Source organism: Anas acuta, chromosome Z (assembly GCF_963932015.1).
Source record: "Anas acuta chromosome Z, bAnaAcu1.1, whole genome shotgun sequence".
NCBI classification, from domain to species: Eukaryota; Metazoa; Chordata; class Aves; order Anseriformes; family Anatidae; genus Anas; species Anas acuta.
The window spans coordinates 62,712,796-62,738,067 of record NC_089017.1 but is presented as its reverse complement, the minus strand read 5'-3'; the positions used below and the strand labels follow the sequence as shown (position 1 = coordinate 62,738,067).

General features: G+C 38.8%; 1 long non-coding RNA gene across 1 annotated transcript; it reads left to right on the top strand.

The window, feature by feature from the left end:
* Nucleotides 1–3,333: 3,333 nt before the first annotated feature.
* LOC137848439 (uncharacterized) lies at nt 3,334–24,859 on the top strand. Its single transcript, XR_011091352.1, has 4 exons — nt 3,334–3,971; nt 17,324–17,470; nt 21,170–23,523; nt 24,700–24,859. It is a non-coding gene; the product is annotated as an uncharacterized lncRNA (long non-coding RNA).
* Nucleotides 24,860–25,272: the final 413 nt, after the last annotated feature.

Genomic DNA, 25,272 nt, shown 5'->3' with positions numbered 1-25,272 from the left:
GACTCGTTGCCCAGATGCACTCCTGACTTGTTACAGGACTTCAGCCAGTTCACTCAGCCCTGTTTCTGATCTGCAAAACAAAGATTAACTGAAGACATTTCAAATAGCTGTTTCCTTCAATGGTTATGTCCTTGAGTTTAAAAACAACAATAAAAGGGGAAAAAAAAATAAAGGGGGGGGGGGGGGAAGAAAAAAGTTGCATTAATGTGTGCTTCCCAAAGCTGGAGATTAGACTTTACATTTTGGAGCATTAACATTCACCAAAAACAGACAGAAGGAGCTAAATGCAGTGTTTAAAGCCAAGCAATGCAAATCAAGATAAATTTCTACCAATGGATTTGTAGGTTTCTAAAAATATAATGCTTTGTACAATTACAGTTTTAAACATTACACTGATGTTTATGACTTTCATTTTATTGACAAAATACAGTTATCCTTTTAGTATATCTCTTTTGTTCTTCCCCATTTCATCCACAGTTTTAGCTGTCTGAAAGCTTTCAGGTTTTATCTTATGAGAAGATGTACAAGAGAACAGAAAGTAGTTTTAGTTTGGGGTTCCCTCTGAGACTCTTCTTAAACACAATTTGAAAGGTGAGAGAGCTGCCCCAGTAAAGAGCTTCTGAAACAAATCCAGAACAACAACAACAACTATTCAGCTCATGTCTTAATACCTAACAAATCATCGTATCGTGAGAACATGTGGACATGTATAGCTCTGATTTTACTTACAAGGTGAGGAGTAGATTTGACTGGACTAGATATTACTATCACAGTATGCATGGACAATCTGAAATATTTTAACAAATAACTGTGAAACAAATGCACGTGCTGCTTTGTAATCCACAGAATCTGTAGTCACTGGTCTCAACTCCTGATATATCCCAGTTAGCTAAGCATAAATAAAAACACAGTGAAAGATAAGATCAACCTGATAAAACCAATTTTTTTTCAGTCCCAATGCAGTTGTCATTGTTTTTCTCCTCCAAATAATCCTATTGATATATAAAAGGTATGGCCACAATTTAATCATTAAAATAATTATAATTCCACTCCTGTTAGGGGCCTGTCTCTGCAATAAGCTGAGTATACTCAGATGTCTTTGCAGAGACTAACTGCTCTTAAGCTTAGAGGGCTGTTTGGCACCAACAAATGCTGCAGGACAGTGCTTGGTAGTCTGCAGAGAGCTGTCAAGGAGACATGCAGTTTGGTGGACTCTTTCTCTTTTCTCCTTGGTTGTTCCTACTCTTAATGCATTAAAAAAAAAAAAAAAAAAAAAAAAAAGACAATATAATTTTGCCAGAGGACACCACAGTTGTAGCCCTATAGCTATGATCAGGATATTTATAGAATATGCCTCTAATGTTAGATTTTCAAGCAAGCGATTTCTGTGTTTCTCACGAAGTTATGCTGTATTAGTCATGATTGGAAGCAGAGGAAGCCTGCTCAACACATGTGAATATTGCCTACACTGTGGAAAACACCTGAGCAGCAGCTCCCACAGTCAGAAATGACAGTAGTAGTCTCAGACCGGACGGCACCAAGCTCTAATGCCCTGACACAGATACAAAGGGATTTTGCACCCGAGCTCCTTGCTGGGTGGTCTGTCCAAGCTTTGCTTGGCCATGGAGTGAATCAGTAAGGGATGACACGCGTAACATATGTTGTTTCCCTCCCTCACCAAGCAGATGGTGATTGAAAGTGGCATAACCTTACAATTGGTAAAAAGTCTACAGCCAGTTGTTTTGAAAGGCAAACACAGGGAGTGCGTTTACCTGCGACAGGAAACTATCTTCTGAAGGGGAAGCCTGAGCTTCCTCTTTCTCTGAGCGGGGAATTAAGGAAAAGCTCACAATAGTCCACATGAGGCATAACTGATAATTTTCTTACTAAGGCTCTTGAAAATGTTATTTTTTTCCTCTATTTTGTACACTGTGTCCCGAAAAAAAAAAAGTGAGGCAAAATACTGCAATTTTTTTTTGAAAAAAAAAAAGAGTGCTCTAATGTGCTTTATGCTTGCAGAGAAAAGGGGACGTGAGGCAGAGTTCCAGGCTATGATCGCTCAACCTGAAACCGTATGCTTTTCTTCAGTGTACCAACTGTGTTAGGGAAATGAAATAAATTACATCAAGGAAATAACTAAAACACATCCAAGTGAGGTATCTTAAAATACAGCTGTCAACTCAAAGTCCAAATCAGAGTTGGAGTTTAAAAAATTTAGTTACTCCATCAGTTTTGTGGGATTACAATTAGTTTCTTTTTATTTCAAATTGCTGTGAAAGCATTGCACAAAAGAGCAAGGAACTACACAATTAACTGAACATAGAAGGAAATATTGAAAATGACTGTATACAAAGCTTTGGTTAGAGTACAAAAGAGAACTGGAATAAAGGAAAACACATTTGCCTAATCACTGATCTATTATAGAATATAATGGAAGTAAGTGTAGCTAAATTCAGAAATTGGCATGACTTTTAATTAGCAACATGCTTCTTTAAGGTGCGTGCCTGTGTACTTCTTGGAATGTAAGCTCAGACCTGACTATCTCATGTGGAAGTGTTAGCTTGAAAGTCAGGCTTTTCCCTTTTTTATTTTTTAAGCTTTTCTGTATTGCAACTTCCACCCCGAACTTGACAAATCAGACTGTAACTAAAACACCGGAGAGAAACTACAAGGGAAACCTTTTTATGAGTAACAAGATACAAAACCCACCTACCTACCTACTCTGCTCTGCAGGTGTTCACCACCTTTATTCTCAGGCAGCCCAACTGATTACTTAAACAATTGTATCTAACTTCTTTTGTCCTTTTTTTTTTTTCTTTCTTTTTTTCTTTTTTTTTTTTTCCTTTTTTAAAATCTTGCATTTTGCTGCTTCTTTTCAGCCACGGCAGGGAAACAGGTCAAAAGACGTGTTTGCTTTTCCTAACTGCATTGGCAGGTCTGATGAACAATGTTCTTTCTGCATTGACAAAAATGAAGACATTTGTGTTTAAAAAGAAAAAAAAAAATAATAGCTGAAGAGAGATTACTACACACTTGCCTTCACTACCTTAACTGCAGAAAGGTGCAGTGCTGTTGATTTTCTGGGCAGTCCCCAGAAAACTTTCTGCTTGAAACTAAGCTAACCTGGAAACGGCTAAAGCTGGCGAAGGGCAGCGGCTAGAAGGATCAGACCCGAGCTGTGCGGATCTGAAGCTGTGCCCTCACTCGAAGGCGCACACACTGGTGCCCCTGCGCTCCACCAGCACTGACAGCAGCCGGCTGCCCCAGCTCCTCCGGCTGCTGCGGCGGCCACAGGCGTCGCCCTGACACCACCGAGAAGGGGGGGACCGGGGGGAAAGCCGGCGCGACCCCCAGCCCGGCCCCGCCGCTCGGCGCCCCCTCCCCTTCCTCTCTTTCCCTCCCCTTCCCAGCAGGGCGAGACGAGGCACAGGGGCCGGTGGCCGTGGTGGCCCGGCGGCAGGTGTAGGCACACGGCGGCAGCGGCACCCCGCGACCCTTCAGACCCTTCAGGTAAGGGCGGCCGGGTGGGGGGCTCCCACCACCGCCGTGGGGGCCGAGGAGGCGCCCCCGGGCCGCCGGGCGGAGGGCAGGGAGGCCGGGGGCGGCGGGGCGGGCCGGGGCGGGGCCGTGCCGCTGGCTCCCCGGGCGGCGCTGGGGCCCTGCCAGAACCATTTTGGTTCGCGGGGCGGCGGCAGCGCAGCCCCTGACGGCCCCAGCGCGGGGCTCCCGCTGTCAAACCCGGCGCGGCAGTCCCCGAAAGGCTTAGCGAAGGGGTGTTCTGCCCGGCTAGGCGGCTGTCGAAAGTGTCTTATTTATTTTTATTTTTTTAATCTTTTCGGCCGGCTGTCGGAGCGAGGGAAGCGCCTGCGCCGGCTGGGGCTGCGGCGAGCGTCGAGGATCGCTGGAAGAGTGAATTTCTCCTGCCCGAGTAACGGGGAACGGGGCAAACCTGCCGCGGCTCCCAGGTGGAGGTAGGTGCTTGCCCGGGCTAACCCCAGGTACGCTGCTTTGCCTGGTACTGTGCGCCGTGCAGATCTCTGAAATACTTCTTTCTACAGGTACTGCCAACTGTGCAGCTTGTTATTCACGCGAGGACTCCTTTAACGTGTTTAACTGGGTCCTCTCGCTCTAGGTATGAGACCATAGCGCAATAAACTTCTGAAGGGTATGCTTTTGCTAAGCAAGAAGTCCTAACTTATAAACAGTTCAAAACTTTGCACTTCCATGCTGTTCTCTCTCTATGTATGCTTTGTTTTTGTTTTTGTTTTTTCTTTTTTCTTTTTTTTGTCTGTGAGCTACTTCAATAAATTATTTTCAATGTGCCTTTTTTTGCAAGCCAAGAATTGCCCTGTACCAATGTGTCTGAAATGTTTCTGGTACGGATTGCCATTGACATCTTCATCAGGTGAGATCTCTAATTTGGCAAACAGTGGAGGAGGCTACGGACCTGCAGCCTGTGGTGTGCTGAAATCCTTCATTTTCATTTTTTCTTCATTTTCTGTTGAGAAGGAGCTACTGACAGCTACTGCTGTGTCACCTTATCATTCAAATTCCCTGCAGTGAATCACTTTATGTCCACTTATATTTGTTTTTCAGAAAACTGACTGAAATACAACAATTATAAAACAATAACACTAAAGCAGAATCAGGTGTTTGAACTGTGTGTGCACACATTTTTAGGAAGAGTTTTATTTACAGTTTCTTTCAAGATAGAACTCATGCTAATGATGAGTAAGATAGTTTTCAGCGCTTTTCTAAAATAAAAGTTTTCTCTAACTGTTAACGCTGAAGAGAATCTAAGCCCATGTACTGTCCAGGTGAAAGTGAGTAGGACTAGGTGCAAACAGGAGAAAAAAAAATCATATTTCTACACAATATGACTAGCCAAAGTGCTTTCTGAGGAAGTATAATCTTTAATTCTTCAGTATTTGACGTCTTGATACTTAGCCATGTATCATGGTTGTGTGTAGCCTTTTTTTTTTTTTTTTTTAGTGCTTCATGCATCGTGCATGGGGAAGAGTAAAGAAAATTTAGATAGGCAATTATAATTAGACCAGTTTAATATTGTCTCCTATTTAAATAAAACTTTCCTTCATGGGGAAAAAGTTTTAAACCTCTAAAGTCAAGTGTTTTTTCACTATCAAGGGGAACAAGGTAAGTGTTGGCTTCAAAGCAGTAGTCCTCTCCTTGTAGACAGCGTAACAGTGTGTAGGAACTGAGAAATTTTCTGGTCTTTGCATAGCTGCAGAACATGGATACAACCTTAAAGTTGAAAGGAAGTGCATTAGCACAATGATTGACCTCAGATTTTGGACTTTGGGCAAGTAACTATGGCAGGGGGGTTGTGCTTTTTCTTTCTTTCTTTCTTTTTTTTTATTTTTTTCTTCTTTCTTAAGCTTTGTAAAACAAGCAGGTTGCATTAGGTATTCATAGGACAAACTGCAGTTACAGCAGAGTTTCTAGCCTGAGAACAGAACAAGAGTTTTTTGCTTTAAGGTGGTGAGTGTCAGTGTTTTGGGATGCTGGGCCACAAAGTGAAGAATCAGCAAGCATTAGCCTCAGCTACAGGAAGCAGCCCTGTCACTGCTCAGTTTTGGCAGTCCCTTGCGCTGAAGTTTCTCTTTCTTTGTATTTGACCAAAATTATCCCAAAACATAAAGCAAGCTGTCCCATTTTTGGAGGTTTCTTATAACTCTAAAATCTCACGTATGGAAATGAGGTTTGGTTTGTGTGTGCAATTCTAATTTCATGGTGGAGATGTATTGCATGAAGGAACTGAGAAAGGACAAGGCAGAGGGCTAAAAGAAATGAATTATGTTTATGCATCAAGTGAATAAAATAAATTTGTGCATAAATCCCAATTGTTGTCGTAGGGATTCCTTTTCCTATGTTATTTCCATCTGTCTCTGCAATCTATGTGGCTATCACTGTGTCTCCTCAGCAAACCACAAGTTAAGCTTCTCCTTCAAGATAGATAGGGAGGTCTGTCACATTCTGGTCAGAGCAAGTCACTGCATCCCCTCCCTTTATGTAAGAAGTAACTCTGAGAGTTGGGGGAGTTACAGGATGGGCAGAACTGATGAATCAAACAAAAATTTTATTCTTGGCAACTCAAAACCCACAATAAACATACAAGTCAGTGGAAAGTGATACTGTTGTTCTATGGGGGGGATTCATGGAAAGAGACAAAGGAGCGTGCCTTTAACGCGTAGGTGAATTTAACGTGGGGCTCAGTTCAGAATAGCTTTAGCAATTTCTTCTCCCAAGTCTTGCTGTTCCCTCATCTGTTAGTGATGCTGCACAGCTGGCAGATGAACAGATGCCGTGAGAACTTTTCCTAGTAAGAAAGGTTAGTGGCAGGAGGAATGCTGTTATAGGAAGGAGCTATGAAAAGTTTGAGAATAGGGCAGATGAATGAGTTATTGAAGTTTGCCATTTGGTTATTAAGAGAGACACAATGCTAAATGATAAGATGGTGCTGTCTGACTGTAAGTAAACCTTTCTTCTCTGGATTTCGTTTTTGTTGTTTTCAGTATTATAGATATGTAGATACAAGCTTTAAATATTTTAAGTCAGGTACCATTCTTTTTTGGGAAGAAAATACCTCTCTGTTGTAACAAAAGAAAAAAAAAAAAAGAAATGAAGACTTGCAAAGGCAAGAACTCCTGTTAAGAAATACCAGCATTGGTAGCACAGGCAGACTTAATTTCTTCCTGCACATGTATCCATGTATGTATATTAAAAGCCTGTGTGTGTGTTGGTAATATTTACATTGCCACAAATTGTCTTTTTTTTTTTTTTTTTTTTTTTTTTTTTTCCCTAATAAGAGTTCCACCTTCATTTGGTGAGACAATTATTCTCCATTTTTTTATATCTTGCACCTGATTTATTTGATTAGGTCCTAGATTTAATTTTAGCCATTCTGCACCAAAGATGAAATATTTTATCTCTTTCTAAACGTGCATTTAGTACAAGTATTGTAATTGTAGTTTTAGAGTGTCTTGTAACAAACTGATTAATTTTCACAAGACCTGCAAGTCACAGAAACCTAGTTACTCCTATTTTAGTTATGGTAGTTACTAAGGCAAATACAATCAGTTCTGGGTATCGCAGCTGGGTATGAAATACTTTAAGGGACTATTTTTACAGCAAAACACAGAGCTTCTCCTCACATCTGTTTGGCTCTGTGTTTTGTCCCAGCTATTAAACAACAACAATTCTCGCATTTGTGAGAACTTTGAGAGGAGTCAAGTCTTAGATTTGTGTAGGAATTGCAGTCTTGAAAAGGAGTTCACTTTGATAAGAGGGCCTTCAGTGTCTGTACAACAAGATCGCTCTTCTCCTTGTTTCTCCCCCCTATATTTAATTTACTACATACCCTGTAACTTCTGCAACAAAGTGAGCTGAAGTTCTGTCCTTTCGTGTACTGCGCTTACTGATTTCCCAGAACATAGACAATTGAGTGGACTCTAGAAACTATCGTTAACACAAATGCCAATTTCTTTATGAAGTTTAGTGAATTATGAAACAAAGTACATATTGGCAGTAAATAAGTATCTCTTGAGATCTGATCTGGTAAAGTGCTATGCACCCGTCATTTTCACAAATTTGGTTATCCAAATGAGGTCTCATGACCTTCAGAAAAATTGAGCTAATAATTCATGTATTAAAATACAAGAAACAATTGTTCACACAAATAGTATTTGCAAATTTTCAAGGTGAAAATTACAGAGTGTAGAATATGTGAGGCCAGAGTTTAAAAATAAAGCAAATTAGTAGTGAACTATGACTCTGAATACATTTTAAAGCTTCTTTGCATAAGCCAACAAACACACATGAACACTTAAAAGTAGTAAAAAAAATTAATAATAACTTAAAAGCCACCTGTAAGACTAGAGCCGAATGTCTGTATTTATACTATTTTAATTAGATGCAGGATTGGGAGTTGTCAGTAGGATGACTTTTTTTCTTGAATGTGTTAATGAAGATGCTAGGACCATCAAAACCTGTTTTAATTGACTGGTATGATTTAGGGGAAAAAAGCTATCCTTACCATGTCCATGTGCATACTTATGACCCACTTTAGTAACATGAAAGAATTCCCAAGAAAATTCCAATATGATACTGCTTTTTAAATTTAAAATATGTCTAAAATGACTGTATGATTCCTCCTTTTATCTTACAATTTAGAAACTCAGATAATGGTAGCTCCCTTCATTTCCAAAGAACAGACAGACTAACTTGGTGTGTTTCTGTAGATTTAGTTAAGTAGACCTAACAAGAGGAAGGAGCTCCATATAAGCAATAAAACCCTATGGCATTATTTCACTTTAAGGTTAACATTCCTTGGCAGTTCTTATATATACTTGCTCCAATGAGATACTGTTTTAGTTTAATCTTTTTGTTAGTGAGTATGCACACATAAACACACAGACACACAAAAAGGGAATTCATTAACTACAAAGACTTTGAAATCCCAGTGTTTTAGTGCAGAGTTTTTCCTGGCAAAATTAGTCATGCTTAGATATCTGTAAAACAGCTATTGAGCATGAAGATCTTGTCATGCTTCTGAACAAGACAAAGAAAAAAAAAATCGTTTAGCTTCCTTTTCTGTGTCGGTCTTGCCGTATGCCACCCCTCAGACACCCGATCTGTGGGTCTCCTCCAGCGGTGGCTGCCCAGGGAGTGCTCCAGCAAAGGGTCGGTCTCTCTGGAAAGTCTTCTGTAGTGGTGCCTGCTGCACTGTAGATGGGATTACTTGTATATACACCAGCCATAATTCTGGTAGTCCCCAGCAATGTATTTCTGTAGAGATTGGTTCTTCAAAGTATGTTGCATGAAGGAGACTCATTCCTATGTGCTACCCACACAATTTTTATTTTTCTCATAACAGTAATCCTTTCCACTTCACTACAATTCTGATTCAGCATTATAAAGTTGTTAAAGTGTTTCCTTTCAAAACTTCATATTAATGATCAAGAGAATGTAACAAAATGCACATTTCCTGCACCAGAGTCCGTGTTCCTAGCATATTGTCACTGATTCACCAAGACTTCCAAAACCCATTCCTGTCTTTACCAGCAATGTCCTAAATGTGGACCTTTGAATGAGTGGGTACAAAAGCAGTGCTGTGGTAGACAGTGGCCAGCTTTATACGCAGTGAACTGAGAAGGTCTGTGCCCAAAACAGAAATGCGAAACTTCCGTGGATAGGCCTGGAGAAGAATTAAACCATATTTAAAAATCAGAACCCCAGTTAATTTGCAGTTTCGTTCCAATGAATATATTCTTGACACAGTAGGGATCCTTATTTAATCACTGTTTCTTAGACCTACTTAGGAATAGGCTGCCCACAGCAAGCTATTTAAAGAATATTTTAAATCACAAGAACACATTTGCAAGACACCTGCCCCTCTAAGAAGGTATCCAAAAGTAGTAAATTACACCTTTCCCTAAAGTGTAACAGAGAATTTGGGATAGACGGGGTCAGGAACAGTAAAATAAGGCAGTGAAGATCACAGCATAATTTATTGCATAACTACAACATTTTCAAAAAATTTTGTTTGCAAATTTGCTAATGAATCACTACAAGTTCTCGAATCTCCAACCTCTTATAAGACTGATAGACAGATGCACTGTCTTTGCATTTGTTTGTAACAGGCTGCAGTTCTCTTGGTTTGTGAACTAAAAAATGTGACAACAGTCATTTTTATGGTGGGCAGCACGAGCATGTTCTATGCGTGCTATGGTTAACATGAAGAAATCATAACATAGAGGCAGCCTGACCCATATTGGGTACCTACCTAGGGACTACACTGCAGTAACTTTATTGACAGCCACTGTGCTTTCATGTGCGTAGGACTCAGTTTCTGATTTCTATGCTAGGTGTAAAAAAACAGGCTGAATGACTTGGACAACAAATAGCCTGCAAGCTGCAGAAGAATTTATACCTCATGTTGGTGTACCTGATTTATATTTCCGGATTTAGTGGTTTGGTTGTTAAACCGTGGAGGAGCAGGAGATCAATAACTAACGGCACTATCCACTGCATGTCTTTTGTAAATGCCCTGTGGAACTCACAAGGCAGAAATCGCAAAAGGCTTGGACATAGCTAACAAATTCTCAAACAGTTCTGTGTTGTGCAGCTTGGCAAAACAAGAGCTGCATCTTGCTCTTTGGTTCTGTAAGACTTAGTTAGCATAACCTACTGATGACAGAGTATTGCTGTTACATGTTTTGGTTCATTTGGTTCATTGTTCACACCTAGTTGTGCCTTTAGTGCAGCGGTGATGCATCATGGTGCATTTGAATTTAATTTTATGCACCAAAGCCGTTGCCAGATATCTTGCTACGTCCCATTACCATTCAGTGTATGCGTCCTACACTATCACATGTCATGTGGGGATTCCCTTTTTAGGACAGAAGTAGTAACAAATGTGTTTGATGAACAGGACAATGTGGGTAACACTTCCCTGTTGTCACAGCACATTTGAATCTTCCCACTGTTTGGGAACTGCTTCATTTTAGTCTATTGTGAACAAATAAAGGAAACAACCAAAGCTGTTGCTTTGCCAAAAGAGAACATACAAATATGTAGTGGGCTAACATTTTTGCAAAACAGCATTTACCCTTGTGGCTCCTCCAAGGAGTTTTATCTGTCATTCATATCAAAATTCTTCGTGAGCTTGTCAAGCAACAGGTAGACAAGCTATCCCATAGATCTCTCTCTGTGGAAATATATCCTTGAAGTTTACGAGATACTGATTAAACAAAATCACGTCCATAATTTTCATGATCAAATTACTGTTGTTAATTCTAGCAACAAAGCTAAATTTAATAGGAGCTCATAGAATGTCCTGTTCCTGTCTGAAGATTGTGGGAAATATGACATCACTGACATCATATTCTAGCCAATTTACACACTATTGCATCTCGCTCTGCATATGTCAGCTAAAAACCTCGTCTGTTCTCACTGGAGGAAGAGAAATACTCAGAGAATCTAAACTCCTTTTGTTGATTGTGTGGTTATTTTTGTTTTGTGAATGTATTATTCCCCATGTAGTACCAATGCCTCACAAAGTGTGCTGAAAAGATAATTTGTACAGGGGAATGAAGCACCATTACATGTACTTAATTCTAGTTTAATTCACAACCTGATTTCCAAACATAAGCAGTCATCTCTTTATGTGTTCCCCTATTTAGTGGCAAAATCCTGCCTATGCAGAAGACCATGCTGTCAACCACTAAATGATATGGATGTTTGGGATTTGCACCTCTAGTAAGGTGGAGGAATGTTCACTTCAGGCTGACACAAAATTCAAATGGAAGACCGAGGACCTGTAATCCAAAAGTATTTCTATTGGATTAGTCTTTTAATCTGATACATAAGAAATTTTAACAAAATTGTAAGAAACGTCTTTACTGGATTAACTGGTGGCCTTAAAAAATAGATATAATTTTTTTGAAAAATATTTTTTATGCCTCGTTTCCTTGTTAGTTGTGTGACTTAATTTATGGATATATCCCTAAATTAAGGGATATTAAATTAATAAATTAAGATTTTTATATCCATAAAAAAAAAAAAGGTTCAAATTTGGGTAACAGGTGTGATGACTTTCTAGCTATCCAACATACATTTCTGAAAATATAATATCACTTCTAGGTGTTAAGAGTAGATATAAATGAACTTTACTGGAAAAGCTGAAAAGTTACTTGAGGAGCTGCACCACATGCAGCAAAGTTTAAAAACAATGCTTTTTGTCTTTCAAGCAGTTCTTAATATGAGGGCTGACATTAAAATTGCAGGGATTAAATAAGGATGACAGGTATATTTGCGGGTCTATATCATCAGTTATTTTGCTTATTTTTTTTTTGATACTATCCAGTTCTAGTTGATACCATTTAAATTATTATTATTTGTCTAACATGCAGTGTTCAAAGTTGTTCTTCATGTTGCAGGCTTTACCATTGGAACAAGGCTAGCTTATTGGTTAGTTCACATATTGATAAAATGTGTATTTTATTTATATCTGCATAAATATGAACATAAGTGAATGAAGTTAAACTGAAGCTACACTGTATTTAAACAATGCAACTGGTCAGTTGTTTTTTTTTTTTTTTTTCTTTTAAGTGAGTAGTGAGAATCAGACATCTGAGTAAGGGTCAGATTACTCCTCAGTGTGAGGTGAAGTCAGGGACTAGCCTGTCAAAGTTCAGTGTTGCATACTTAAGTGCTTGGACAAACCCATCTAACTCAAATTACCTCAGTTTCTTGTTTTTTGGGCCACCTTTAAGATTGCTGACTCTTCCAGAGGGTTAAAATTAAGCAAAATCTGAAAAAAATGGCCTCCATGGGAAGCTTCAGTGAACCAGGATCCTCCAGATAATCTCTCATTTTGAGAGATTTTGAGAGATATCCATTCAAACATTAGTAGAAAAACAAACAAAACAAAACAAAATAAGAAAATCCTGATAACCCCTTTTAATGCATCACTATTATTCAGATATATATCGAGTTTTATCTATTTATTTATTTCCAGTTGTAGTCTTTCTAAATATGTACACACTAGGGTAAAATTTTTGTATTGCTCATGTACAGTGGTTTTCATTGAGGGGTGGGAGAGGGAATGGAAAGAATAAAAAAGAAAAAAAAAAAAGAAAGGAGAAAGAGCAACAGTTTGAATGAAATGCAAATCAGCACTTTGGCTGAGGATCTGAACCTGATAACTTTTCTAAATACAAGTACAAACTCCAGACTAATAATGCTGCAGTATTTTTCCGCACATTTTTCGTTATCCAGACAGACAGATACCACAACACTTCTCAAAAGACATATTCTATACTATGCATTTCTGTTATTCTCACATCCACCAGCAAAAAGTTAGAAATTTTGAAGGACAAAAATAACAGTATAGAAAAAGATTAGTTCAGCTCTTATAAGCTCAAAGTATGCTAAAAATTGGCAAAGAGATGGATATCCTGATTTGGGGGGGAAGTTAAGAATCAGTCATTCCTGAGTCGACTTCAATGTGGAGATATAAGTCCACAAAAATTTGTGTGAGTTACATTTGTGTGTATTTGTTTTTTAATTTCATGGAGTCAAAACTAGGACTTAAAAATGAAGAAAAAAAAAAAAAGAGCACCTAGACTTACTGGGCTCAGTTCATTCAAAACCTAAGGAAACTAGTTGGAATCTGTTTAGCATGCTTTTGAATCTAGTGCAGCTTTTGAGACTGTGCAGAAAAATTATGTAGAATAGGCTCTTGAGGAATCTCATAATTGTTCAGAATAGTGGAAAGAAAATGGTAAATTTTTAAATTTTGCTTGAAGAATACCTGAGAAGAACTTACTATGGAAGAATCCTGTAATTGCAGAAGGAGGACAGTTCTACTCAGTCAAGTCCAATTAGAACTAATGATGTATTATCCTGGAATAAGTGAACAAAGACTGCTGGGTGAATGGTTTACAAAATTTTCCATGGCCAAGTAATTTGGTATGAGAGGAATATATACGAATCTTTAAAAAGAAAAAAACAAACAAAAAACACCAACCAACCAACCAAACAAAAAAGACAAAACTCAAGTTTTCCCTAAGTGAATGTTTTGATCAGCTCTGTATATTTTCTGTTTCCAAATGCTGCTTTTCTTTTGTTGGTGCATGCCTGCCTGAAAATTTCACATGGAAGTTCTGATTGCAGAATCTGCTTGGAAGCAGTTAACTGCCTCTTCCCTTCATCTTCTTTCTGGTGAAGAACATTTTCAGATTTTCAGAAATCTTTTACCAAACCAATCCACAGGAGAGTGGCCATCACCATGTTCTTGATCTCCCTACAATCTGGAACACCTCTTGATTTTTCACCAGTTCCATAGGGTTAAGACTGTGACACCTCAGCAATGTTGTGTGTGCATAAGTAGTGTTAGTCTCTTTGAAGTAAAGTATTTCCTCTCATCAAAAAATGTGCTTATTCTGCATTTAATGGGGAAAAATTCTTTAGCCAGTGCAATAAATGAAAATTAATTAAAATGCAATTAAGTCATTTTATGACAGACTCTTATCTATAGAAATTTCAGGCTATTATTCTGAGGAAATTAGGCATAGTCTCTCTATAATTAGTGAGAAAATACACTGAAATGGATAATACATGTCAGAGGCTGCCAAAATACTTGTTTTTAAAATAAAGATCCTTCAGGGAATGTCCCAAACTCCAGTTTTATGGAGCTTCAGAATTTATTTGCGGACCTTTACATTACCAGACCTGCATAATTACAGGGATTAAACTGTGCCTGTAAGGCTGCCTGTTTTCTGCTGGTGTTTTCCCTCACACATACACTGCTAATTCCAGTTCAGGTGCTGGTTCTGATGGTGGGAGCTGTATCATAGAAGAAGCTCCAGGCGGCCGCCAGCACTTCAAATATTGGTTGTCTAAACCTGCTCAGAGCAGGTCTATACACAGCATGACGGGGATGCAGGGGGTTGGAAGGCATCTTTGTGTTCTCTGCTGCAAGGTCGCAGGGAATCTGATTAACCATAGTTGGTTCTCCCTTCCCTTCTCCCTTCCAAAAAACTTAGCATGCAATGTTTGTATGGAGCTTTGCCTTTGTTTCAAGATCCTTATGTATATGGCCTTGCTTCTGTATGTCAGCAGCCTGAGAGGGAAAGGTTTTAATGCATTAACATAGTCAGCCTGTAGCCTGTTTGCTTTCCCCTGTCTTATTCTTGTCTGACCATACTGAGGAGAAGCTGCATAGTGCTAATTAACTTTTTAAGGGAGCAAATAGGTAAAAATGGCAAGTCGTTAAGAAAAATCTACCGACTACGTTCACCCTTCCCACCTCTATTGTTTTCAGTCAAAATTAAACTCTCTACTTTATCAGAAAATGGGTCTTTCAACAGCTGATTTGCTTTTTGCTTTTGGTAATATTTAACGTATTGCCGGGAGTTTACCTTTTTATCTTGTTATCTCTTAGGGTCTCTGGAGAAGCAACACAATCTACAAAATAGCATTTTTTTCCCATAGGTCACCATAGATTTTTCACATCTTCTTTTATTCTTTCACAAGAGACTTTGTGTCTTATCAGTAGACTGCCATAAAAGCCCTGTCCTGCAAGATGCTAATTGTAGTTCTGCAAGTCATAGAGCTCTGCTTTCAGTTTCATGAGCTGATTTTGAAATGGGATGTTAACTTCCAGAGGCAGCCTGTTACTGCTGCAAAGCATAACCTTGCCAGTGTTTTGACCTGATTAGTAGATTTTGGATCATCACAGCATGCCAAATCCTCTTTGGGTTAGTGGTACAGCTAGGATGTGCAGCTTTGAAATAATACCTCCCTTGGCTTAAATCCAGACTAAGCTTCAGTTTATACACTGCCCTCCAAAACAACAGGCTTCATTAGGACAGAAGTGATTGTATGAGACATCAGAGTGGCAGGTCAGAGAACATCAGTGTTAACACACCCTGATCTTGTCTGCTGACACTGCGGTTTAGTTTAATTCTTGTTTTTTGTATGTCATGTCATGTATAAAAACCCTCTGCTGATGTGAGTACACTTACATGCAAATATTCTGCAGAATCAGGTCCCAAATATAGGCAGTTTTCAAGACAAGAAAGTCTTTGAAAAGTCAGGAGTTTAAGAAAATATTGCAGAAGATATTGCAGAAGTTTCTCCTAACTGTACTAATTTATAAGATAAATTATAAATATAAGATAATATAAGATAAATATAAGATAAAAAGGTTATGGTGAAGAAAAGTTGTATGTAAGCATACCTGCTTTGAAGATATTTAAAACCAAAATTCTAAGGGCAGAAAGGTTTGGCAAAGACAAACTAGGCAAATGAAGGCAAAGAAGCATGTTTTTTCCACGTATCCATAACTTTTTATAAAATAAGCATTTTGTACTTAAAAATTGCTTTGCATTTTGAACAACTAAACTTCTTTCCCATCCTGAGACAGAGCAGTCCAAATGGAAAGTTATAATGAAATTCACTTATTTCCAGTAGGGAGATTTAAAAGGTGGATTAATCCTTAAACTGGATTTAAAAGCAATTTTGAAGAGACTCTGGAATGTAGTCTCATTCACATCCTAAACTCTGCACTAGTTTTGCTAGAAGAGAATAATCAGTTCCTCACAACCTCCAATTGTGTAAGATAATGTCAACTAGCATTCTAATTGCAATGTTAATTAAAGACACAAGTGTTAAAACAACAAAATGCCTTCTTCCAGAATTTTAAAATGTGGTAAAGTGCTTTGTTATATAATGGTTTCTGTTCTATTTATGAAATATAGAAAAACACGCCTTCCTGTCTAAAATCCTCTCTTTGAAGAGTTCTGGGTTGTATATGGTAATAGCAAATTGCTCCTTGACTGTACTGCTGATAGTACAGTAATACCTGGAGAAGGCTACATTGTGTAACAATCACAGATCTAAAAGGGCTCTCTGTAACACAGTTTCTTCAGGTTACTTATAAAATGTTGTCTTGTGACCTTGAATGCACTCCTTCGTATTGCAGGTGGTGCAGCCAATGTAAATAAATCCCTTCCCTTCCCTTCCCTTCCCTTCCCTTCCCTTCCCTTCCCTTCCCTTCCCTTCCCTTCCCTTCCCTTCCCTTCCCTTCCCTTCCCTTCCCTTCCCTTCCCTTCCCTTCCCTTCCCTTCCCTTCCCTTCCCTTCCCTTCCCTTCCCTTCCCTTCCCTTCCCTTCCCTTCCCTTCCCTTCCCTTCCCTTCCCTTCCCTTCCCTTCCCTTCCCTTCCCTTCCCTTCCCTTCCCTTCCCTTCCCTTCCCTTCCCTTCCCTTCCCTTAACATTAAGCATCAAGTTTGAATACAGAGCTTGAAAATGAAAATTAAAGGTACAAACAGACATCATCGTCTGATTAGTAAACATTTGTATGTATAGGATTTCAAATGACCAACGTAGCTGATGTGTTTTAGTTATCAAATGTCAAACTTATTAGCCTCCTACGTTTCAATCATTTTGTATAGTACAAGGTACATGATAACAGAAATATATTCAAACATCTATTTTTACCTTCTTTTATGTAAAATTAAAAACAAACTGCAAGAACAACAAAATAAATGACAAAAAAGTGTAAGCGTGGTGCAAAGGGCAAAATAAATTGGCTTTGTGTCCTTAATGCCAACCACTTTCCTCCTGAAAATTCTCCCTGGCAAATGCTGCCCCTAAAAAACCCTCTACACATATACATGCAAATGGAAGTAGATTACACGAAGGTGGAAGTATAATTTCTAAGTATGGAATAGGCTGATAATATATAACTGTAAATGGTTGTGTTCTAAGTCTATTGCTTTGCCATCACTTTTTTTTAGGTGGATCTTGGATGAAGAGACTGACCAAATTAAAAATATATATGTATATATATTAAATAAAGGGATCTCAGAATATGCTTCTGTTTCTGTATAGAGGATATTTTTCTACATCTCCTGTCCTCCACGTTGGATTTTGTTGATGCATAGGTAAGAAGAGTCCTTAATACATTGTTTCTTTATGAAAAATAGTTAAGTAACCACTGACTCTGCTCTGCAACTGTCCTAGGCACAGAAGTCAAAACAAGGCCCTTTGACAGGGCTTTTTTGAGATCACATAGGCTGAAGTGTAAAAACCATCTCACATGAAAGTTACTGTACACCACATTGTGAGATTGATATTCATGTGTTTTACATAAATATGAAGCTTCTACCTGAATTTTGGTTTTCTATTTCAGATCAAACTAATTGCAGTAAGAAATTATACAATTCCCACAGGTGCCTTTCCAAGAAGTTCCTTTATGCAGAGCTGGAGAGGAGGCAAGATGTTGGCATAGCTGTTGACCTAAAAACCTGCTATGCCAACATATTGTCATCTTTCTTGTCTGTTTGCGGCAGAGGCAAAGTCTACATTGTAATGGGCATTTGGAACAGGTTTAGTCTTTACAGACATCTTGAAATGCTATTTCTCTGGCCCCATCTTTGAGTTAATTTGGCAAGTGGTTATTCATTGTGTAAATGTGGACTCCTTCAGATTACATTTTGTTACTCAAATGACAAACAGTTTAACTTGCTCTGAAAAAGTTAGTGTAGAGATACAGAAAGAAAAGGTCTGGGAAGGTCTGAGGAGTCTGTCAGGGGACAGGATAAGCATTGAGCATTTCACTGCCTTGCCTGTACCTGTGTAGAGAGAAATTGAGTTATCAGTTGGCAGCCTTCATGAGGAATAATTCCATTTATAATTTTTTGCCCATACTCTTGATTATATACTCTCTCCCCTCTACACACACATACACATTTTTAATGTTTGTACTTTCTGGTAAGAACTGTCAGGTAAAGGATTTTGAGCAATGAGAATACCATCATAGTCGATGAATGAGTACCCACTAAAGAAATGTTGTAGCTGCATTTTGCAGAATCACAGAATCACAGAATTTCTAGGTTGGAAGAGACCTCAAGATCATTGAGTCCAACCTCTAAGCTAACACTAACAGTCCCCACTAAACCATATCCCTAAGCTCTACATCTAAACGTCTTTTAAAGACTTCCAGGGATGGTGACTCCACCACCTCCCTGGGCAGCCTGTTCCAGTGCCTAACAACCCTTTCAGTAAAGAAGTTCTTCCTAACATCTAACCTAAAACTCCCCTGGCGCAACTTAAGCCCATTCCCCCTCGTCCTGTCACCAGGCACGTGGGAGAACAGGCCAACCCCCACCTCTCTATAGCCTCCTTTAAGGTATCTGTAAAGAGCAATAAGGTCGCCCCTGAGCCTCCTTTTCTCCAGGCTGAACAAGTCCAGCTCCCTCAGCCGCTCCTCGCAGGACTTGTTCTCCAGGCCCCTCCCCAGCTTCGTCGCCCTTCTCTGGACCCGCTCAAGCACCTCGATGTCCTTCTTGTAGCGAGGGGCCCAAAACTGAACACAGTACTCGAGGTGCGGCCTCACCAGAGCCGAGTACAGGGGGACGATCACCTCCCTAGCCCTGCTGGTCACACTGTTTCTGATACAAGCCAGGATGCCGTTGGCCTTCTTGGCCACCTGAGCACACTGCTGGCTCATATTCAGCCGACTGTCCACCATCACTCCCAGGTCCTTCTCTGCCTGGCAGCTCTCCAAGCACTCATCTCCCAGCCTGTAGCTCTGCTTGGGGTTATTGCGCCCCAGGTGCAGGACCTGGCACTTGGCCTTGTTGAACTTCATGCAGTTGACCTCAGCCCATCGGTGCAGCCTATCCAGATCCTCCTGCAGGGCCTTCCTACCCTCGAGCAGATCGACACATGCGCATAGCTTGGTGTCATCTGATTTCACTGATACTTTTCCAATCTTAAATAAATAAATAAATAAATCGGTAAAACAGTCTTGAAGAAGGTTGTGTTGGGTTTACATGGTGAGGTTTTGGTAGTGGGGGGCTGCAGGGGTGGCCTCTGTGAGCAGAGCCCAGCAGCTGCCCCATGTCAGAGCAGAGCCAGCTCCAAAAGGGTTCCACCACTGGCCAGAGATGAGCCAGGGAGTGATGCTGGGTGGCCCTCTGGGAGAGCAGAGCTAAAGAAGGGAAAGAAGTGCTGGGCAACAGCAGCTGGGAGAGAGGGGTGAGAGCCAGCCCTGCAGCCCCCATGGGCAGTGCAGCAGGAGGTGCTCCAGGCAGGCAGCAGCAGTTCCCTTGCAACCTGTGCAGGGAGAGGCCCCTGGTGGAGCAGGCTGTCCCCCTGCAGCCCATGGGCCCCACATGGAGCAGATCTCCATGCTGCAGCTCCCCCATGGGTGGAGGAGCCCCCGGTGGAGGAGCAGGGGCAGTGACCACGAACGAACGAGGGGCAGAGACAAAGTGTTGCAGACTGACTGCAGTTTCCATTCCCTGTTCCCCTGCACTGCTCAGGGGGAGAAACTAGAAGAGGGTGGATGGTGGGGGTGGGAACGTGTTTTTAGTTTGCTTTTAGTTCTCACTGCTCTAATCTGCTAGTGATAGGCAATAAATTACATTAATCTCCCTATGTCTGTTTTGCCCATGGCAGTAATCGGTGAGTGATCTCACAGTCCTTATCTCAAGCCAGAAGAAGTTTTATTTTGCTTTCTCCTCCTCTTCTGTTCAGGAAGGGGAGTGAGAGAGCGAGTGTGTGTTGCCTAGCTGCCCATCAGTGTTAAAACTACGACAAATGTGTCATGACTGCTGTAAAGGGAACCACAAAAAATGAAAATTTTCTTGATTAAATTATTTAAATGATGAAATGATTTTACCATATTTCTGGAATGATAAAATTCATATCCTCATTCTATATATGATGTTACTTAACAAAAATAGTTATGCTTTGAAAAAATCTAAAATGAGAGTCATGATCAGGAGCAGCAGTGCTATTAAAAAGTAAATAAAGTGGAACAAAGCAAAAATTGACTTCAGGTTTTATACATTTCCAGCACTCCATTTGCAGTGACAACCCTTCACATCTCATGTGTCTAACGCTTTAGGATTGTTTTCTTAAGTACTGAGTTTGACCTGTATTTGCTGTAAAACAAGTGTTCCTTCTAGCCCCTCACAACCAGAGATGACAAAATTCTTGTTCATGCAAAGTTAAAAACTCCTATTTCTCAAAACTTAAAAGAGAACTTAGGCCTTTGTATTACCTGACATTTATATATTGTTTTGGCTGAGCTTAGTGAACTTGCTAGAGTACCATTATTCATTACTTTAAAGGGAACAAGTTTAAATCGTGTACACAAAATTAAAGTCCAAAGGAAATTGTACCACTAGTGTGATATCTGAACACTGCCAATGGAACTGGCTCCACATTTCTGTCTCATTGCCTCAAAATCACCTCAGCACCAAAAATAACAGAACGGATCATGCTTTGTACCGACTGATGCACGTTTTCTTTGCATCATAATAATTGTATGTTGTCTTGTTCCTCAGAAACTCTTTCAATTCCAGGTAGAATAGACCCATTTGAAGATCGTGTTATCCTAAATGTAAAAAAGAGGTTATTAAATATCCAGTGTACTCTCTGAACTTCATAAAATAACACATCTGCTATTCTCAATAGTCTGTGTGTTCTGTGTATGTCAAGATCAAAATTTAGGCTTGATATCAAAAAAAAAATCATCAAAAGAAAAATTCTTATCTTTTTGGTAGTTTTACTAACATTTAAAACCACAAGATTTTTAAAACTAAAACTTTTTTTTTTTTTTTTTTTTCCAGTGTTCACCAACAAATGCTATTCTGTTTAGAAGACACCTTTTCTGTACCTCCTACAACTATGGCTTAGGAAGAGTATCACAGTGCACTTTACTCCTGTCTAAAGGCAGGGTATGACTGTCTGGTGATTGCAGATTTTCAGGGAATATGCTGTCTTGATTATCAGTTCCTAGACAATACAGTTTAGTTTTTATTCCTACGAAGTGGTAGATACAGAATGCAGTGCAAGTACCAGGAAAGCACAGATTTAGAGTATTATATATAGTAGCCCTGGGTCTTACAAAATAAAAGTGTGTGTGTAAAGGATAGTTTGCATGTCCTAAGACTGTTTTGGTCGGGACTTCTATGTGTATACTTATAATATTTTCCTCTCTCCTCTAAACTCTATTTCCTTTTTTTTTCTTTTTTTTTTTTTTCTTCTTCTTTTTCTTTTTTTTCTTTTTTCTTTCCAACTTATATTCATTAATCATATGATAACGGAATGGGTCGTGTATTTCTTGTCTCAGATTGGGTACAGGTTAAATTGTTTAAAACTCTCAATACCATTTAAGAAAGCATTTTTTTTTTTTTCATTCCCCTTTGAATTTATTAAGAAATAAATAAATAAATCATTTTACACTTGCATACTAATATTTTGTAGATATTTTCTGACAGCTTTTTCATTTTGAGATAAGTTTTGATTATGTTGCTGAATTTTGTAGTCTGTATTATGAGAGACCAGTGAGTGACTCAGAACAGCCTAGCAGTTGTGGACAGGCAGCCTTCTTTATTTCCGAAATTGCTGCAGAAGCACTAACTCTTCCATGTTGGTTCATGAAGCAGCTAAATTAGAATAGGTCTCAAAAATTAGAAACAAAAAATGACAACTCCAAATTTGAAAGGAAAATAATTCACAAAATTCCATTTGAGAATCAAATTTTTAGTAACAGATCAGAGACAAGTAAACTTTTTCTTTTCAGATAACAGTTGCATTTTTCAAAAAGCACTCCATGAATCAAAAATATGCTTTGTTTGGCCCTCTTCACAAACAAATATTACTGTTGTAATGCAAACATAGGCTACTCCTGCCTTGTAACTTCAAACTGGTAAAAAAGGTGATTCCTGGTAAAACAACCCAAGCAAGAAACACGTGGATCTGTACTGACATGCAAGCTCGTTTTTTATATCCTTCACTCTGAAAACAATGCATTTCAACAGCGGATCATGAATAAGTTTCAGTGTTGGTATTAACTGAACTAACTAAAGCCCAGTTAACTAAATGAAATACAGTACCATTCATTGCAAAAAAGAGCATGTTACAGGATGCTTTTGATTGTAATCAGACATTAAACAATGCTATCAACTATCAGAGTGTATCAGAAGAGGCAACTGTTTAGGTATATTTTTTAAGTGAGCTAGACATTCCATTTTGTCTCCTAATTTAAACTGGATTTAATTCAAGTAAGAATGGATTGGAAACCCAACATCCTTTTTCGTTCAACATTCCAAAATTTTTGGGTTTCCTGGACTAGACCAAGAAGTTGAAACTTTTAAACATTGTGAAAAGTTTGAACTTGGCCCTTCTGAAAAAAAGTATATTTTAGCAACAGTGAATATTTTTGATGCAGCTCCAACTTCAATAATGTTTTAGTAATACACCTATAGAGCCTAAGCAATAAGCCTTATCCTCAACAAACTACACAGAAATCAGTATATTCTGTGAAGATAGATGAATTATGGCAAAATCTCATTACCTCTGCAGAAAGCAGCTGCACTGTAGAAACAGTAGTGCTACTATACACAGACACTACAAATTACAAATACTGTATCATGAGAAACATTCTCAATAACTGCATTTCAAGTAAGGTTAACTGGGTTTACTTGTTTTGTGGGTGTATATATTTAAAATTTATGTTAAAGGTGTCCTGATATGTACAGAAGGGTGATTAGCAGCAGAAAAGAGCTGAACAAGAACAAAGAAAATTATTCTTGTCTTTCTTGCCAAAAGCTAGATTGGGCAGAATTACAAGAAAGGGGAAGGCAAAGTCCTGGCGTGAGACTCCGACCTTGCTGGGTGTCAGCGTAACTACTGTTCTGTCTCTGTTTAGGATGAAGATACTGCAGTGTAATTGAGTTTCCTCTTAACAAGGTCTATTTTTAACTTTTATTTTATGAACTATAGTCATTCAAAATGCACAGGTATTGTGCTTCACTGATCATTCTAACAAATACTCCTTTTTCATAGTGCATATACTCACTGCTCTCCCTTTGACACAGCACCAGAGAGAACGTGGAGGCCTCAGTGTGTTGCCCAGGAGAGACTTTACCCAGGAGGGAGCTTGGGAATTCAACACAGAAGTGCTCCATGAGGCAGACCAGTGGGTGAACCTTCATTAATTAGCAAAATTAAACAGCAGTTGGCAAGCTGGGCTTCTCTTATCGTGGAAACATACTGTCAATATAGCACAAAGGTTGTCCAAAAAAGGAAAATATCATTAGAGGGAAAAAAAAAGGAGGAAAAAAAAAAAGAAAGAAAAAGTAATTGAAAATTAGTAACATGGAGTAGGTTCAGAAAAACATGGGAGAGGAAGCAGAAACTTTGTATCTACAGTGATCCCTGTTGCCCTCTGGACTGGATTTGAAACTTAAAATGTCTGTTTTCAACCAACTACATGTTGTGTATAGCATTGATTTTGCTCTTCTATGATGGCTACTTGATAATTTTTATCACAATTGAGAGATGCAGGGAGGTGAGAAAAGGCACAGAACAAAGATTGGTACTTTCAAAGTATCAAAGGTTTCATACTTTTATAATTACGGCACAAATGAAAAATGGTTTCAGTCCATTGACTTGTCTTAAGAGTAGCTGTCAAAATTGCTCTGGAATACAAAAGCCTATCCTCATCCAAATCAGCTGCAAATCTTCTTTATTAGAGAAGTATTATAACTTCTCATAGCACACACAGACCTACCACATAAATCAAAACAAGAAATGCTCCTCAGACAAAGCACTATATTCCAAGCTTTCAACGACCGATTGCTTTTCACTTTTTTTTTTTTTTTTTTTTTTTTTCCCCCCAGTAAATCACAGAGGTTTTGCTGGCTTGTCTTACTGAGTATAAATTTAAATACAGAATAATACGAAGTCATACCTTGATTAAATTATGTCAGTTTGAATATTGGGTTCACTGTTGGTTAGTTTCTTAAAATACTTTCATAACCAAGTAATTTCTTAGATTGTTAGCATGATTGTACTCAAGCATGATGTGTAGTCATGGTTGTTAGCATGATTGTACTCATGCTAGCACTTAAATAATACTCAGTTTTTGATAGCCATGATACGACTATGCTCCCTAATACCAACTACTTTTGTTGTAATTAGAAGCAGTTTTATTCATGACTTCTGTTAATTCTGCATGTTGATCTTTAGTCATTGAGGGATAAATTGCAGTATTTCTGATTGATTATTTCCACACTATTAAGTGATTAAGATTAATTTCTTATTTAAGTTATGGGGGTTTACTATTTATGTTCACTGCTACATCTGTGTTTAGAGCTGCAAGATTTTCTAGTGCTGAAATACATACCAAACTGGAGAGCAAGGAGAAACAAGATGGATATAATTGGGTAAGAAGTGGAATTTGACTGACTACTTGTTGCCATTCAAGAAGGAAAAAAGTATTCAAGAAAGACAAGGTAAGGTTAATAATGGTACTAAAAGTACTTCTGATTGCTGAAGAACAAGAAGGAATTGGAAGAAAGTCTGCACGTACAGAAGGAAAACTATTTCAGTTATTCCCTCCTTTTCCATCACCTGATAAAACTTGCTTATTTCTGCTGCAGACCTGTGTGCATATGTGTATACAAAATAGTTTATTGGTTGATTCATAGGTATATAGCTATGTGTGTGAGCACATAAGTAATTCTGAAATGTCTTGTTAAGAATTTATTTAACGTATTTTAAAATTAATATATTATCAAATCATTCTTTTATTATCTTTCCCACTTCAAAATGTATCTTTCTTTAACCACAATAAATAAAAAGGCAGAAACACAAATGTCTCTTCCTCTACAGAGCACGAGTAGCTATACTTTCTGTAAATAAATTCAACATTTCTTACACCCTT